The following is a 6,441-nucleotide window of genomic DNA, read 5'->3' as shown; positions in this document are numbered from 1 at the left end:
CCTGATTCTTTTTTCATGGCCAATAATGCATATATGTTTCCTGGATTCTTACATCCTCACTACCTCTGTGACCAAGCCCCCGGTGGGTGGGGTCAAAAGCATCAGTGGGAGTGGCTAATATGGCAGCTGAAGCTATTCCTTAACATTGGACTCCTAGGTCAGTTGAGCAGAGTCCATCCCTTCACTTACACTGGCTGATGCTGGAATTGCTTGGACTCTTGCTTGGACTCTTGCTCCCCTCTTCTTACTTCCTATTGCGGTGATCCTTTTCCTTCCATCCATAGCTTGGAGCTGCGCCATAAGGTATACTTTTCCATTATGTTAATGTAGTTATTGCATACATAATGTACCTGCTTGTTTGCTAGGAAGATAGCTTGCACATTTTGTAGGCATATCTTGTTACACTTTTAATGCTATGAATTTCTGTTTAGTAAAGCACATTATTACACTACAGAGGTCTAAGTTTCTTTGGGTTTTACTGAAAGAGCCTTTAATAGACACCACGCAAAACAAGCTTACTACACAGAAGGGATCAAGGCCAGCTGTTCATCAGAGCTGGACGCGCTAAGCTACCTGCTCTCATTTTGCACTGGTAATTAACCAGCTATTGGGAACTGGCGAAATTGGGGTGATCTGGGTTGTGGAGCAATTGGGGGGATCTGAGTTGTGGAGCAATTGGGGGGATCTGAGTTGTGATGGGGTAGGAATTGTGGATGATTTGAGGTGTGCAGGTAAAGGAATTTGGGTGAACTGAGGTGTGAAGGTGCAAAAATTGGGGTGATCTGAGGTGGGAAGGTGCAGGAATTGGGCGGAATGGAGGTGTGAAGGTGCAGGAATTGGGACTAATCTGAGGTTTGCAGGTGCAGAAACTGGAGATGATCTGAGGTGTGAAGGTGCAGGAATTGTTTCTGATCTGAGGTTTGAAAGTGCAAAACTGGAGCTGATCTGAGGTGTGATGGTGCAGGAACTGGGTCTGATCTGAGGTGTTGATGGTGCAGGAAATGGGGTGAACTAAGGTATGAAGGTGCAGGAATTGGAGTGATGTGAGGTATGAAGGTACAGGATTTTCAAAATAGATAGTGCCGCGCTCCCATGTACCAATATGTATATCTTATACTTTCAAAGTGCTAATGAATAGCTTTCAAGATACTGCATGTATCAAACAATTATTACTAGTGACTCAAAACATCATTGTGAATATTAATCTTCATGCAAGTGACATTAATAACTGATAATCCTAAGGTGATAGTGCCTATTAAAGTACAGTGATATACAAATCAGAAATACTCCTCTATTCTACTGTGATCCTTATATTTATATTGTGCAAACACATATATATTATGTGCACGTGCTTATGATATATTCAATAAAAAAAAAAAAAAAAAAAAAAAAAAGTCTTTCAAAATAAATGTGCAGGTGGATTCTTTGTTCCCTCTCGCCGAGTGCTTAATGGTCTCCCTATGTGCTCACCTCTATATTTGCCTGAATAAATCCAGGCAAATACACTTTTTATCCTTCCAGGATAGATGGGATGGAATGATGCTCTTGAATTATCTCAGAAGGTGGATGTGGATTTATATTTGTTCTCCTGTAGCTGCTCATGAGTGGGTATACTGACCATCTCTCTGAGGATCTCCCAATTCCCCTCCTGGGGCTGTTTCCTTTTCCAGTCCTCCTTATATCAGCTCAAAGGGTGTTGTTCAATTGAGAAAGGAAGACAAACAGACCATAGTGTCTTATCCTTGTGCAAAAAGGGGGTTTATTGCTGCCAGTTGCACAGTAGTATACAATTGTAGTCCAGCATAAATGTGCTCTGCCTCTGTTCCTGCAGTGCTGTCTACCTGTGTCTGTATTCAGATCACCGAGCCTCTCCAGTGCAATGTCGTGACGTCAGAGCCCCTCCCCTACGCGTATCGTCACAGGGTCACGTGACTTCATCAGGGGGAATGATTCCCCCTGATGAAGTCACGTGACCCTGTGACGATACGCGTAGGGGAGGGGCTCTGACGTCACGACATTGCACTGGAGAGGCTCGGTGATCTGAATACAGACACAGGTAGACAGCACTGCAGGAACAGAGGCAGAGCACATTTATGCTGGACTACAATTGTATACTACTGTGCAACTGGCAGCAATAAACCCCCTTTTTGCACAAGGATAAGACACTATGGTCTGTTTGTCTTCCTTTCTCAATTGAACAACACCCTTTGAGCTGATATAAGGAGGACTGGAAAAGGAAACAGCCCCAGGAGGGGAATTGGGAGATCCTCAGAGAGATGGTCAGTATACCCACTCATGAGCAGCTACAGGAGAACAAATATAAATCCACATCCACCTTCTGAGATAATTCAAGAGCATCATTCCATCCCATCTATCCTGGAAGGATAAAAAGTGTATTTGCCTGGATTTATTCAGGCAAATATAGAGGTGAGCACATAGGGAGACCATTAAGCACTCGGCGAGAGGGAACAAAGAATCCACCTGCACATTTATTTTGAAAGACTTTTTTTTTTTTTTTTTTTTTTTTTTTTTTTTTTTTTTTTATTGAATATATCATAAGCACGTGCACATAATATATATGTGTTTGCACAATATAAATATAAGGATCACAGTAGAATAGAGGAGTATTTCTGATTTGTATATCACTGTACTTTAATAGGCACTATCACCTTAGGATTATCAGTTATTAATGTCACTTGCATGAAGATTAATATTCACAATGATGTTTTGAGTCACTAGTAATAATTGTTTGATACATGCAGTATCTTGAAAGCTATTCATTAGCACTTTGAAAGTATAAGATATACATATTGGTACATGGGAGCGCGGCACTATCTATTTTGAAAATATTATATATACACTAGCATATGAGTCAGTGCAAGTGCCAGCGAACCTCACGTGAGAAATAAGGACATCTAAAGTCACATATTGAACACCTCATTTCATAATAGCTCACAAGCATTCACCATTTATGAAGGTACAGGAATTGGGGTGAACTGAGCTGTGAAGGTGCACAAATTGGGTTGATCGGAGGGGTGAATGTGCAGGAATTGAGGCTGGTCTAAGATGTGAAGGTGCAGGAACTGGTGCTGATTTGAGGTCTGAACGTGCAAGAAATGGGGATGATTTGAAGTGAGAAGGTACAGGAAATGGGGTGATCTGAGGGGTGAATGTGCAGGAACCGGGGTGATCTGAGGTGTGAAGGTACAGAAATTGGGGCCAATATGACTTGTGAATGTGCAGGAATTGGGACTGATCTGAGGGGTGAAGGTGCAGGAATTGGGGTGATCTGAAGGGCGAATGTGCAGGAATTGTGGTGAACTGAGGTGTGAATGTACAGGAATTGGGACTGATTTGAGGTGTGACGGTACAGGAATCAGGATGATCTGAGGAAAGAATGTGCAGAAATTGTATGAAGTTGGCATTATTTTATGTAGCTGGCACTCTCAGTTTCTTTGATAAACAATTTTGGCACACTATGCTCAAAATGTTGCCTACCCCTGTACTGCACTATATGTATTTTTTGGGGGTTTCACATGTGAAGAGTTGAATATGTATGGGAAGCAAAGGTGAATAAAGCAGAAGTTATTTTGATAGTTTATTGGACTCATTTGGCATGAATGGATAGAAAATCTGACTGAAAACTGAGAGAGAGTCCTAGAATACCATACCCTGTACCTTAAAGGATCCATTTTGTTATACTGAGTGGAGAAACACCAAAAGATATCGAACCACTCACCTATCTCAAATGGAATGATATGCAGCTTTAATTTGATTACTTGTTAAGAGGTTGCACAAATGGCGGGTGGAGCACTTTATCACTGGTGGTGCAGTGATGTTGGTGTATTCACATGTGAGCACAATATAGTTATGTTTGTTTCGATTTACTGTATTTATAAAATACTACACTATAGTTTCTGTTGGGTTTCACATGTAATGAGCTGAAGATATTTGGGAAGCAAAGGTGAATAAAGGAAAAGACACACAGTCAGTGATTTCGACAATTTATTGGACCCATTTGGCATAAGTGGATTGGAAATCTGACACCAGACCTGGAAAGTTATCTGCAAAATAACACTCACCTTTTATAATTGTCCATGAAGCATTGAACATTCTTTTGGTTACTAGGAAGGTAGAGATGAATATTGTAAAAAGTTAACTTTTTTTCTTGAACAGGGATTCTGGGAAAGTGCAGGTTTAGAGTAATTCAGCAGTCTGCTTTGTGTTAGTATTGGCTATTCATACTGTTTGGCATGCTTAGAAAAATGAAAATGTGAATACCCATTTTTTCTTATAAATGAGATTATTATTAAACCTAGTCAACTATATATTGAAATGATTGTATGTTACTAGCAATGTTTAATCAAATGTCAGCACAGTGGCTAAATGGTTATCACTTCTGCTTGGCAGTACTAGGGTTGTTGGTTAAAATCCCAACCACGGCACCACCTGCCTGGAGTTTACATGTTTTCCCTGTGCCTGCATGGGTTTCCTCCGGGTACTCTGGTTTTCTCTTACACACCAAAGACATGCTGGTAGGTTAATTGGATCCTGTCTAAATTGGCCCTAGTATGTGTATGTATGAATGTAAGTTAGGGGCCTTAGATTGTACGCCCATTGAGTGTTAGGGACTGATGTGAATGTACAATATATATACAGTGGGGCAAAAAAGTATTTAGTCAGCCACCAATTGTGCAAGTTCTCCCACTTAAAAAGATGAGAGAGGCCTGTAATTGGCATCATAGGTAGACCTCAACTATGAGAGACAAAATGAGAAAAAAAATTCCAGACAATCACATTGGCTGATTTGGAAAGAATTTATTTGCAAATTATGGTGGAAAATAAGTATTTGGTCAATATCAAAAGTTCATCTCAATACTTTGTTATATATCCTTTGTTGGTAATGACAGAGGTCAAACATTTCCTGTAAGTCTTCACAAGGTTGGCACACACTGTTGCTGGTATGTTGGCCCATTTCTCCATGCAGATCTCCTCTAGAGCAGTGATGTTTTCGGGCTGTCGCTGGGCAACACGGACTTTCAACTCCTTCCAAAGGTTTTCTATGGGGTTGAGATCTGGAGACTGGCTAGGCCACTCCAGGACCTTAAAATGCTTCTTACGAAGCCACTCCTTAGTTGCCCGGGCGGTATGTTTGGGATCATTGTCATGTTGGAAGACCCAGCCACGTTTCATCTTCAATGCCCTTGCTGATGGAAGGAGGTTTGCACTCAAAATCTCACAATGCATGGCCCCATTCATTCTGTCCTGTACATGGATCAGTCGTCCTGGTCCCTTTGTGGAGAAACAGCCCCAAAGCATGATGTTGCCACCCCCATGCTTCACAGTAGGTATGGTGTTCTTTGGATGCAACTCAGCATTCTCTCTCCTCCAAACACGACAATTTGTGTTTCTACCAAACAGTTCTATTTTGGTTTCACCTTACCATATGACATTCTCCCAATCCTCTTCTGGATCATCCAAATGCTCTCTAGCAAACTTCAGACGGGCCCGGACATGTACTAGCTTAAGCAGGGGGACACGTCTGGCACTGCAGGATCTGAGTCCCTGGTGGAGTAGTGTGTTACTGATGGTAGCCTTTGTTACGTTGGTCCCAGCTCTCTGCAGGTCATTCACTAGGTCTCCCCGTGTGGTCCTGTGATTTTTGCTCACTGTTCTTGTGATCATTTTGACCCCACGGGGAGCCCCAGATCGAGGAAGATTATCAGTGGTCTTGTATGTCTTCCATTTTCTAATTATTGCTCCCACAGTTGATTTGTTCACACCAAGCTGCTTGCCTATTGCAGATTCAGTCTTCCCAGCCTGGTGCAGGTCTACAATTTTGTTTCTGGTGTCCCTCGACAGCTCTTTGGTCTTCACCATAGTGGAGTTTGGAGTGTGACTGTTTGAGGTTGTGGACAGGTGTCTTTTATACTGATAACAAGTTCAAACAGGTGCCATTGATACAGGTAATGAGTGCAGGACAGAGGAGCCTCTTAAAGAAGAAGGTACAGGTCTCTGACAGCCAGAAATCTTGCTTGTTTGTAGGTGACCAAATACTTATTTTCCACCATAATTTGCAAATAAATTCTTTCAAAATCAGCCAATGTGATTGTCTGTCTGGATTTTTTTTCTCATTTTGTCTCTCATAGTTGAGGTCTACCTATGATGCCAATTACAGGCCTCTCTCATCTTTTTAAGTGGGAGAACTTGCACAATTGGTGGCTCACTAAATACTGTATATATATATATGTAAAAGCGCTGCATACATTGACAGTGCTATATAAGTACCTGAAATAAATAAACAAAAGTCAAACAATATAATGGTTCTTCCAAATTGTAGTCCTTTCCATTCTGCGCAAGGAAACCTGAATGTGCTCCATCATTTCTGGCCATTGTCTGCTGCACTGGAAAAGGTTAACGCTGACATGTGGGGTATCTCTG

Source organism: Staurois parvus, unplaced genomic scaffold (assembly GCF_062004578.1).
Source record: "Staurois parvus isolate SC_StPar_1 unplaced genomic scaffold, SC_StPar_1.0 ptg001090l, whole genome shotgun sequence".
In the NCBI taxonomy this organism is placed as follows: Eukaryota; Metazoa; Chordata; class Amphibia; order Anura; family Ranidae; genus Staurois; species Staurois parvus.
Note: the sequence above shows the minus strand (reverse complement) of the source record.